Genomic DNA, 13,202 nt, shown 5'->3' with positions numbered 1-13,202 from the left:
TCCTTTCATATATGAAACACTACCACTCCCCTCAGAGTTTTCTTCAAATCACATCTCCTCCCTAAGACCTCATTTTCCCTACTCCTTCTGCCTTCTACATTGCTATGCACTGGGATCTGGTAGCCTTTGAACACTTGAGATTCACCCTACCCTCATCCCCAAAGTACCTAGGTACATACCTGTGATTTATTTCAATATCCTTCTCTCTCTATAGATTGTAAGATCCTGGTGGGCAGGGAATATGTCTACCAACTAACTTGGTTGCATTTCAGTCTCCCAAGTGTTTAGTACAGGGTTTTGCACACAGTAAGCTTCGAATCAATACCACTGATAGATTACTTGATTGGGAAGGGGATATGCTTGGGATATGAAAGTGGGGCAGGAAAATTAGTAGGAATAAACTGGAACTGGTAGATAAGATCCCTGCCCCTAAGGAGCTAACAGAGCACACCAAGGAAAAGTCACCATGTCTAATTTCCAAATGTGGAATCTTTCTCGGTCCTTAGTACAGTGCTCTGCAAACAGGAAGAACTTCAGTAGCTACCTGCTATTACTACTACTACTGGAGGAGCTGACATATATTGATGCAAACCTTCAAGCAATTTGTAAGTGCTTACAGCTGGTAGACACTAGTAGGAGAAAGGGAAGTCTGGCATATAGCAAGGAGAAATAAGGTGACTCATTGACAATAAAGGCGAAAGTAAAATTGCAACACCACTGGGAAGAAATAAAATAGGATCAGGTACTGCAGGCAGGAAAGCCTACAGATCAGCAAAAAAAAAAAATTTTCTTGTGAACAATGGGGAAAAGAATGTGAATCACCAATAGGTCTTAGCCATCCTAGCACAACTAGTACAAAAGTCAGGGATGCAGAAGCAGGAATGTACAGCCAGCAGTTAGTACAGTGACTGGAACATAGTAAGCGCTTAACAAATACCATCATTATAAGTGGGCTTATTTGGGGGAATTTTCTAAGAGATTCTCAAGCTCTTAGTTTTCTCATAATCAAGTTATTAATCATTTCACTTTCTCTTCTCAAAGCAGAACGACTCATACTGAATTCTTTTCAGTACAAATTCGTTTTCCTTTTCAATTTTTTTTTTGCTTTTCTTGAAAAAGGTTTGTGAAGAACATTTATAGAAATCCTTTCACACTCTAGCAAGTTTACATGGGGGAATTTATTCAAATGTAATTTTATTTTGCACTGATTTTCCAAATTTCATTTGCTAATTTTAAAGAGATTGGTGGTTAGATAAAATTGGAAATATGATAATCGTTCTCACTATCTAATGTCACTGTCCTTATGGTCTCATTAATTTCCTCTCCTTATCACCATGATATTGTCTATACCAATTCAAATAGCTAGGAGTCTAAAAAGTAACATACAGTTTTTTCTAATACCTAACTTGGATATGATTTTTAAAAATATTTCTATATACTTTAATTTCAGTGAGCCTGATCATTCATGAATATTAATTGTGTTGAATTATAGCAAGCTTCTCAAGACACAAAACTCGAAAGGTTTCTTTTAGCTCACAAAAGATAGCAATCCACTATGAACCTATTTAAAAAATTCTCTTCTTAATTCTCTCTTCAACTCCGCTGACTTCCTGCTCCACCCCACCTCACCCACTCACCAACTTGAACACACACTAGATCACATCATCTCTAGCCACTGCACAATCTCTCCCCTCACCAACCCTAAAATCCCTTTCTCTAACCAAAACCTCCTCACCTGCCTTCTCTCCCACCCACCTCCTCCTGATAAATCTGTACTGTTTCCCTGCAGAGACCGCCAATCTTTTGACCTCATCCAATTTTCTCAAGTCATCATGCACCTTGCATGCTTTAACTCTGCTCTCTCCTCTGCCCGGCAAAACTATTTCTCCACCTTTATTGACACCCATGCCCATCACCTTCATCAGTTGTTCCAGATATTTAATTTCCTCCTCAGGCCTCATATCCCCCCTCTTCTCCCATCCCTTGCCCCCAGTGACCTGGCCACTTAATTCATCGACAAAATAGACACTATTAGGTGTGATCTCCCGGAAATCTCCCTGGCCCCTTTCCAGTCGCTCCCCTCTCCTGCCCTTTCTTCAACTCTCCCATCGTTCCCAGCACTATCTTCAGAGGGAATCTCCCGACTTCTCTCAAAATCCACCCCCTCCACCTGTGCATCTGACCCCATTCCTTTGGACCTCATCAAAACTCTCGATTGGTCCCTCCTTCCCTTCCTAACTGCCATCTTCAACTGTTCACTCTCCAATGGCTTCTTCCCCACTGCTTTTAAACATGCCCATACTTTCCCTATCCTAAAAAAGCCCTCCCTTGACCCCACAGCTCCTTCCAGTTATCACTGAATTTCCTGCCTCCAAAATCCTTGAGCTAGCGGTCTATACTCTCTGCCTCAAGTTCCTCTCCTCTAATTCTCTCCTTGGCTGCCTCCTATCTGTCCTCCTTCCTCTTTGCTCCACAGAAACCACCCTTTCAAAGTTCACCAATAATCTCCCTCTTGCCAAATCCAACAGCCTCTACTCCATCCTAATCCTCCTGGACCTCTCAGCTGCCTTTGACACTGTTGAACACTCCCTTCTCCTGGAAACTTTATCCAACCTTAGCTTCACAGACACTCTCCTCTCCTGGTTCTCCTCCTGTCTCTCTGGACAATCATTCTCAGTCTCTTTCATGGGCTCCTCCTCTGTCTCCCATACCCTAACTGTGGGTGTCCCTCACGATTGGGTTATGGGTCCCCTTCTTCTCTCCATCTACACACACTCCCTTGGAAAAACTCATTTGCTCACACAGCTACAACCATCACCTCTATGCTGACGACACCCAAATCTACAACTCCAGCCCTGATCTCTCTCTTCAGTCTTACATTTCCTCCTGCCTTCAAGACATCTCTATTTGGATGTTCTCCTGTCACCTCAAACTCAATATGGCTAAAACTGAACTTCTTGGGGAAGCAGCAAGGCTCAGTGGAAAGAGCACGGTCTTTGGAGTCAGAGGTCATGGGTTCAAATCCCGGCTCCGCCAACTGTCAGCTGTGTGACTTTCGGCAAGTCACTTAACTTCTCTGTGTCTCAGTTCTCTCATCTGTAAAATGGGGATTAAGACTGTGAGCCTCACGTGGGAAAACCTGATCACCTTGTCACCTCCTCAGCACTTAGAATAGTGCTTTGCACATAGTAAATGCTTAATAAATACCATTATTATTATTATTTTTATCTTTCTACCCAAACCCTGTCCTCCTGCTCAGTTTCCCATCACTGTTGATGGCATCACCATCCTGCCTGCCTTACAAGCGCATAAGCTTGGCATTATCCTTGGCTCCTCTCTCTCGTTCCACGCACATATTCAAGCCATCATTAAATCCTGTCACTTCTGCCTTCACATCACCAAAATCCACCCTTTCTCTCCATCCAAATTGCTACCATATTAATGCAAGCACTTATCCTCCTTGCTGACCTCCCTGATTCCTGTCTCTCTCTACTCCAGTCCATACTCCATTCTCCTTCAGAAATGTTCAGACCATGTTTTCCCACTCCTCAAAAAACTCCAGTGGTTGCCTAATCACTTCTGCATCGAAAGGAAACTCCTCACCCAATGGTTGATGTTATAGCAGTTAATCACGTTGCCCCCTCCTACCTCACCTTATTATTCTCCTACTACAACACAGCCCACACACTTCATTTCTCTAATACTAACCTTCTCACTGTACCTAGGTCTCATCTATCTTGTCACCAACCTCTCGCCCACATCCTACTTTTGGCCTGGAATGCCCTCTCTCTTCATACCAGACAGATAATTGCTCTTCCCCACTTCAAAACATTATTAAAGGCATATCTCCTCCAAGAAGCCTTACCTGACAAAGCCCTCATCTCCTCCCTCCCATCCCCGCAGCACATATGCATGTATCTGCATTAATATATCTGTAATTTATTTATTTATTTATTTTTTATTAATGTCTTTCCCCCCTTCTACAGTGTGAGCTTGTTGTGGGCAGGAATATGTCTGTTATTGCATTGTCTTCTCCTAAGCATTTAGTACAGTGCTCTGTACACGGTAAGTGCTCAATAATTACCATTGAATGAATAAAATTTTAAGACAAGATATTTGTAATTTGGCAATAAGTAGTCTTATAAGTAGACCTAAGGAGAAGCAGTGTGGCTTAGTGGAAAGAGGAAGGGTTTGGGAGTCAGAGGTTGTGGGTTCTAATCCAATCAGCTGTATGACTTTGAGCAAGTCACTTAACTTCTCTGTGCCTCAGTTACCTCATCTGTAAAATGGGGATTGAGACTGTGAGCCCCATGTGGGATAACCTGATCACCTTGTATCTACCCCAGCACTTAGAACAGTGCTTGGCACATAGTAAGTGGAGACTGTAAGTTCCTTGTGGGCAGGGATCTTGTCTACCAATTTTAGAGAAGTAACTTGACCTAGTGGAAGGAATACAGACCTTGGAGTTAGATGACCTGGGTTGGTTCTAATTCCAGTTCTGTTAATTGCTTACTGGGTAACTGGGGTAAGTCACTTAACCTCTCTGTGCCTTAGTTTCCTCAACCATGAAGTGGAGATTCAAAACCTGTTTCCCTAGCACCTAGAACACTCACTGACACATTGTAAGTGCTTAACAAATATAGAAAAAGAAAAAAACTCTACTGTATTGTACTTTCACAAATGCTTACTACAGTGCTCTGCATACTTTCAGCACTCAGTGAATACCATTTTTTGATCAATTGACTATAATAATAATAATGATGATGATGTATTCATTCAATCATATTTATTGAGCACTTCCTGTGTGCAGAGCACTGTATGGCATCTATTAAGCACCTACCATGTGCCAGATACCGTTCTAAGCGGTGGGGTAGATACAAGACAATCAGTTGGACACAGACCCTACCCTACACAGGGCTCACATTTTTAATCCCCCTTTTTCAGATGAGGAGATGGAGGCAACGAGAAGTGAAGTGACTTGTCCAAGGTCACACGGCAGACAAGTAGCAATGCCGGAGAATAGAGGGCTTAATTGGGGAAGCCCTCTTGGAGGAGATGTGACCTTAATAATGCTTTGAAGGTGGTGGGTTGACAGATTTGGAGGGGGAGGTAGTGTTGGGCTAGTGGGAAAGGGATCAGTTGCAAGATCGGATTCAATGGGTATGGTGGAGCTAAGGCAGTGAGTTTGTGGGCTGGACTGTAGTAGGAGATCAATTAAGTGAGGTAGGATGAGGCGAGCTCATTGAGGGCTTTAAAGCCAATGGTAAGGAGTTTCTGTATGATGTGGAGGTGGAAGGGAAGTCATCAAAGGTGCATGAGGAACACTAATCTATTAGAAGATGGCAGCAGTGCCCAGCCCATCCTGGAAAATGTCAATCAGAAATGTGGTTGCTCTTCTTGATCTAAGATCATCTACAAATCAATCTTTTTGACACCTGGACCCATAGCAAAAATCTCACGATTATGAATCTTTTTTGTAATTGAAAAGGCACAAATAGTTCTATTTTAAATTGAATAAATGATTACGCTTTTTGCTTTTATGCTATATTCCTATTTAAGGATCATATTTTTATTTCCTTTTTTACTAAGGAAATATTGATTTCCTTTCAGCGTTAGATTGCAGATCAGCATAGTTTCCAAATATTTCTTGACAAAGTAGTTTTGCCCCATCCTGTAGATGGTTATTTGTTCATCTTTCAATCAATCAATCAATCAATCAATCAATCGTATTTATTGAGTACTTACTGTGTGCAGAGCACTGTACTAAGCGCTTGGGAAGTACAAGTTGGCAACATATAGAGACAGTCCCTACCCAACAGTGGGCTCACAGTCTAAAAGGGGGAGACAGAGAACAAAGCCAAACATACTAACAAAATAAAATAAATAGAATAGATATGTACAAGTAAAATAAATGAATAAATAGAGTAATAAATATGTACAAACATATATACATATATACAGGTGCTATGGGGAAGGGAAGGAGGTAAGATGAGGGGGATGGGGAGGGGGACGAGGGGGAGAAATGAATTTCTAAATGAATTATTAAGAAATGAATTATTAAGAAATTTTCTCTTTTGGCCTTGTTTGGACTTCATAATTGCTCAGTTCTTGAGTATTAAAGTCTATCTGATATTGAACTAACTCTTTTCAATACATCACCCTACCCAATTAGCGCTTACTATGTGAAGCAGCATGGCTCAGTGGAAAGAGCACGGACTTTGGAGTCTGAGGTCAGGGGTTCAAATCCCCTCTCCGCCAATTGTCAGCTGTGTGACTTTGGGCAAGTCACTTCACTTCTCTGTGCCTCAGTTCCCTCATCTGTAAAATGGGGATTAAGAATGTGAGCCCCATGTGGGACAACCTGATCACCTTGTAACCTCCCCAGTGCTTAGAACAGTGCTTTGCGCATAGTAAACGCTTAATAAATGCCATTATTATTATTATTATTAATATGGATGTTCAGAAGCACAGGCTGAGGGCATGTATTTCTGATTCCTGACTTTATTTACATGAATATACGTAATATACTATCAGTAATCACATTCAAGGTATTATGAGCCTTCATTTAACTGAATCATGTAAATAGGAACTATGAACAACACATTTATTTCACATGAGAAGTTTGGAATTTTCACTATTCAAAACAATTTTATATACTATTATTCTGTATTGTTTCACATGTAAATCAGTTTTTTTAAAAAAAAAATCTGCTTTAAATACAAGCTCCTTTAAAATATTTTATATAAATGATCAAATCAACCAGTAATATTTAATGAGTATATACCAAGTATGAAATCATTTTGTTTTTCCATTTGACTGTACTCTTCTTTATTTAAAATTCAAAGATTACCTATGAACACCCTAGAATATTTTTGCATGTCTTATGAGGAAACAGCTTTGTCTCCTAATAATGAAATATGAGTAACATGAATAATCTATGTACCAAATCAGTATTTCATAATTATTAGTATGTAGATTTGGAAACAAATACTGACTTTGATGATTAAATGACAGTTTTTAAAAATCATTTTCAAGCATCAGTGATTACCCCTTCTAAAAACACGGCAAATAATAGAAGAGACTATAATTAGGAAATATAAGTCAATTATTCTTGGAAGTATTTATGTTTATTAGTATTTAAATATTGCTAATTCCAAGCAAATTCTAACTGGGTCTGTCAAATAAGACTTTCGTATAATTTGTACTCACACTGGAGGTGGATTTGCACTCTTTAGTCACACTCACAAACTTAATCTCCATTTCACATATTAAAAAACTGATGCACACTGGGCTCACACTCACAAACTTAATCTCCATTTTACATTATTAAAAAACTGATGCACGGAGAAGTTGCATGATTTGTCCAAGGTCTCACAGCAGACAAGTGGCAGAGCAGGGATTAGAAACCGGGTCCTTCTGAGCCCCAGGCCTATGCTCTATCCACTAAGCCACAAGCTGCTTCTTAATTACTTCAAAGGTAAATCCCCTTTGTTCTCTAGACGTGGCCTTTGGGTTTCTAACAAGAGTAAAAAAAAGTTTAAACTCCATTTACATTTAAAGTAGGGTCTGTCATGAATTGACAGACAGATCAAGCTGATATTTCCCGAGGGAGCTAGAAAAAGAGAAAAGGTCAGGTAGCAAAACTCCAGATGATTTTCTTTCTTACCCCATTTCCAGTCTTTCTTAGAGGATGAGGAAAAGAAGGGAAGGAAAAAAGATGCAAGTTACTTAATCAATCAATAGTACTTATTGAGTGCTTACTATGTGCAGAGCAGTGTACTAAGCCTTGGGACAGTACAGTATAAAAAGAGTTGGTAGACATGTTCCCTGCCCACAGTGAGCTTCAGTCAGTCAGTCAATCAATCAATGGAATTTACTGAGTGGTTCCTATGTTCAGGGTACCGTACTAAGCACTTGGGAGAGTACAACAGAATTGACAGAGACATTCCCCGTCCACAGGACGCTTACAGTTTAAGGGAGATGGCCACTAAAATAAATAATTTACATATAATTTAATGATATGCATATAAGTGCTGAGGGATTGAATGTGGGGTAGATATCAAATACCCAAAGGTCACAGATACATGTGCATAGGTAGAATGAGCCTGGGAAATGAGGCTTAATTGGGAAAGGCCTCTTGGATGAAATTAATTCATTCAATTATATTTATTGAGCGCTTACTGTGTGCAGAGCACTATATTAAGTGTTTAAGATGTGACCTTAATAAGACTTTGAAGGTGGGGAAGGTGGTGGGCTGGTGTAAGTGGAGAGGAGAGAGTTCCAGGAGGATGTGGGAAAGGGGTTGGTGGCCAGATAGAAAGATTGGGCCACAGTGAGCAAGCTTGCACTAGAGGAGTAAAGTATATAAGCTAGGTTATTTTAACAGTAATAATAATAATAATAATAATAATAATAATAATAATAATGGCATTTATTAAGTGCTTACTATGTGCAAAGCACTGTTCTAAGCACTGGGGAGGTTACGAGGTGATCAGGTTGTCCCACGGGGGGCTCACAGTCTTAATCCCCATTTTACAGATGGGGTAACTGAGGCACAAAGAAGATAAGTGACTTGCCCAAAGTCACACAGCTGACAATTGGCAGAGCCGGAATTTGAACCCATGAACTCTGACTCCAAAGCCCATGTTCTTTCCACTGAGCCATGCTGCTTCTCTATACTTATAGGTTACAGTAGGAGATCAGTGAGGTGAAGTAACGGGGGCAGGGGTGAGGTGCTTGGGTGCTTTAAAGCCAAGTTTAAGAAGTATCTGTTTGAGTGGTGAAGGTGGACCGCTCCATGTTCCAGGTTCCTGATCTATAAAATTGAGTTGAAATACCAGCTCTCTCTAATGTTTAGACTTTGAGCTTCATGTGGGACAGGAATTATGCTTGATGTAATAATCTTTTTTAAAAAAATGCTATTTGTTAAGCACTTACCAAGCCAGGCATTTGTTCGAAGCACTGGAATAGATTCAAACTAATCAGGTTGGACACAGGCCAGGTCCCACATTTTTAATATTTTTTTAATTCCCATTTTCAGATGAGGCTACTGAGACACAGTAATGTTAAGTGTGTGCCCAAGGTCACAAGCAGACAAGTGGTGGTGTCAGGATTAGAACCCAAGTCCTCCTGACTCCCAAGACCATGCTGTATTCTCTAAGCCACCTGCTTCTCATCTTATCTTGTATCTCCCCAGTTCCTAATCCCATGCTTTGGTTACATGGTACTTTATAAATACTATAAATGTCATTAGCAGAAGGAGAAAGAGCTTGATGAATGTTTCCCCTGCCCTCTACTCTCTTCTCCAACCACCAGAGTCTGTCCCTGTTCATTATTGTCTTTCTTGCTACTACAAGAATTGTGACTGGACCTCTAGAAACCCAGGCTTGAGAATCTAGTTTGGATGTATAGGAAATCCACACTGGATTTTGAAAATGTCCAGTCCTAGTAATGAATTCTTGGAGGTAAAGGAGAAGTTCTGAGTTGCTTAAGACACTTATTTCTTTGGAGGAAGGTTGTGTGTGTGTGTTTCTGTGAATTCTCTACAGTATCAATTATCACCAAAATAGCTTCCCTCTCATGACAGCTGTAGCTAGTTTCCCAGACAAGGAAACTCTTTCTTTCACTCACAGGCCACTCTTCCTTTAAAAGACTGTTTTTGTTACAAGTCTCCAATGGTAACACCCCAAGGACTACAGGATATTGGGAGGAAGGATAATTTGGTAAGAGTCTCACATATTTTGACAGTATCTCTAACACCTTTGAGCCAAATCCAAACATACTTTCAAGCTTTGCATCAGTGCTTCTCTGCCTATACTCATGCTGAGGACAGAGATGGAAAGGTCTATCAAGGTATCTGACTACTGAGACAGAAAAATATTTTTGCTCTAAAAATCCATTAGGGAAAATTAAAAGAAGCAATTTTTATTAAGGAACATCTTATTGGGAAAGTTGCTTTTGCATTTCAGATTTGGATAAAAACCAGTAATATATGTTTGTTTCCTTTGGGATCAATTCAGCCCTGATACTCCAATCTGGAAGGTAACTATTATTAAAAGCGAGAATATTACCCGTCAGTCAAGTTAAAGTAAATATTAGTGTTCTTTTTTTAAAAATTTTAATTCATGAAGGAGCATGTAACACCTTCCATCTTAGAGGTAGTTCGACATAACTTTAACATTACTAAAATGATTTAGCATGCTTTCAAAGTGAATATTGATCTTCATTTCCTTACAGTTATTATTGATCTGTGAACAACAGCGTGGTTCCAGGCAGCCATCTCAACACTGAGGAAGTCTGAATATGTAAACTGATTTCACTTCCTAGAATTGTTTTACCAATTGTTTCTGGAGGAACTCGGTATGGAAAAGAAATTCAATGAAAAGATTGTTAAAATGTACTTCTAAGTGTTTTCATAATATGAGCTATCTTGTACATTTAGGAGTCTAAAATAACCAGTTCCAAAGTATTTGCATTATATACTTGACATATGGCAAAAATAAACGTTGAGTTCACAATATTTTGAGATTGTTAAAAGCTGAGTGAATATACTAAAGAGTAGCAACTTAGGTACTTAAGAAATTTCAGCTCAGTGATCCCCCAGCTCTTTATATTTTCTTTATAAAAATGGTAACTTGATGTTCCATGATACAGCTCTACTGTGTTCCTCGAAAATACAAATGTATCATCAACAGGAATATTGTGGGGAACATATTCCCATAGTCTTCCAGGAAGTAGTTCGAGTCTGTTCCAGAATCAACCCTGACATAATGACTACCCGCATTTCACTGTAAATTCCTCGCAATCAATCCTGACATAATGACTAACCACATTTCACTTTAAACCCTTTGCAATACACGTTCCCTTGGCTATTTCCCTTCCCATTCTTAGGGGCTTGTTGGTTCCCAAGTTCTCTGAACTTGACGCCCTCCTCAGCTATCTCCCCATCCAAATGTCTAGTATTGTTTTTTCAATCAATAAATTGTATTTATTGATTGTTTACCGTATGCAGTGCACTATCTAAGCCTTTGGAAAAGTACTATGCAACAGAGTTGGTAGACACATCCCCTGTCCACAGGTGCTTACAGTCTAGAGGAGAAGATATTATAAATAAATATATTATGGCTATGCGCATAAACTGTAGGGCTGGTGTGGGGCTGAAAATGTTGTTCTTAGCAACAGCTGCTGATAGCACCATAGTTGTCTCAGTCTTCCCTCATCTCTCCACATCCCCACTCTGGCTAAGAAGGAGAAAGAGTAAGAAGGAAGGAGGAGGAGAATGAGTAGTCAGGCTTACAGCAACACAAAAAATCAAGTTGGCCGTAACAAGGAACTCATGCTTTAAGCTGTGACATCAAGAGTTCTCGCAGTCTTAAGTTTTGGTTAAGGCTCCAGTGGCTTTCAAGGTTGGCAGCAGCCCGCATGGCCCAAGGTGAGTTGTGGTGTGAAAGGGAAGCAGCGTGGCTTAGTGGGAAGAGCACGGGCTTGGGAGACAGAGGTTGTGGGTTTTAATCCCAGTTCTGCCACTTGTCTGCTGTGTGACCTTGAAGAAGTCACTTAACGTCTCTGTGTCTCAGTTACCTCATCCGTAAAATGGGGATTGAGACTGTGAGCCCCATGTGGGACAACCCAATTACCCCAGCACTTAAAACAGTGCTTGGCACATAGTAAGTGATTTACAAATACTATAATACTAATACTAATAATAATTATTATTATTAAATAGCAGTAGTACCAGTAACAATAGTAGTAGAATGCCCTAATTGAATAAGCATAGGACTGAGAGTTAGGAGAACTGGGTTCTAATCCAAGGTTAGTCGCTTGGCTGTTGTGTGACATTGGGTAAGTCATTTAATTTCTCTGTGCCTCTATTTCTTCATCTGCAAAATGGTGATTCAATACCTATTGTCTCTCCTACTTAGATTGTGAGTTACTTATGGGGCAGGGGTTGTGTCCAACCCGATTAACATGTATCTACCCCACTGTCTAATAAACTGTTTGGGCCATAGTAAGCACTTAACTAATATCACTATTATTAGTAGTACCACCTACTACTACTTGGTCTGGTGTACTGACTTAGGTAAGCTCCCTCTAGGCCATAAGCTTCCTCTAGAATGTGAACTCCTTTAGAAGCAGTGTGGCCTAGTGAAAATGAATGAAACAGGGCTAGGAGTCTTAGGATCTGGGCTCTAATGTCAGTTCTACCAATTCATTCAATCGCATTTATTGAGCACTTACTGTGTGCAGAGAACTGTACTAAGTGCCAACTGCTTGCTGTGTGAACTTAGGGAAGATATTTAACTTTGTGCCTCAGTTTCCTCATCTGTAAAATGGGGATTCAATATCCATCTTCCTTCCAACTTGGACTGTGAGCCCAGGTGGAACAGGGGCTGTGCCTGCCCTGATTATCGTGTATCTGCCCCCACAAATAGAACAGTTCTTGACACACAGTAATCACTTAACAAATACCATCATTATTCTCCCAAGTGCTTAATACAGCACTCTGCACAGAGTAAATATTATTCATAGATTTTATATTCTAGAACTAGACAAGCATTTTTTTTGTGGTACTTGTTAGGCGTTTAATATGTGTCAGGCACTGTATAAGCTTTGAGGTAGAAATAAAATAATCCCTGCCCCACATGGGGCCCACAATCTAAATCTCCATTTTACAGCTGAGGTAAGTGAGGCCCAGAGAAGTGAAGTGACTTGCCCAAGGTTCCACAACAGACAAGTGACAGAGCTGGGATTAGAACCCAAGTCCTTTGTCTCCTAAACCTGTGATCTTTCCACTAGGCCATATTGCTTTGAATCAGCTTATTAAACTTCAGTCAGTTGACAAAACTACAAAATCTGACTTCCACAGTATTAGTGAATAATTTGTTAGCCCTAGCATTATCACCATCATTATTATTCACTGAAAATCTACTGTGGGCAGGACACTGTAATAAATGCTGGAGTACCTATAATTAAAGCAAATGACTTAATTTTTAACCTAGAGGAGCCTGCAGGGTAGTGGGATAGTTCACCTTGGGTCCATTCATTGGTAGTTATGGGTTAGTATTGATTGACTTAAGCAAGTATTGCACATAGCCTTAACCCAGGAGGGTCCTTATTGACAAATTACTCCTAGGTGTGGTTCCAGGACCTGATTTGCTCCTTGAGCAGAAATTTTCTCCCAGATGAAACAACTCTACTTCTCT

This window comes from Tachyglossus aculeatus, chromosome 17 (genome assembly GCF_015852505.1).
Source record: "Tachyglossus aculeatus isolate mTacAcu1 chromosome 17, mTacAcu1.pri, whole genome shotgun sequence".
Lineage (NCBI taxonomy): Eukaryota > Metazoa > Chordata > Mammalia > Monotremata > Tachyglossidae > Tachyglossus > Tachyglossus aculeatus.
The sequence above is the reverse complement of the archived record's forward strand: the minus strand, read 5'-3'. Positions refer to the sequence as shown.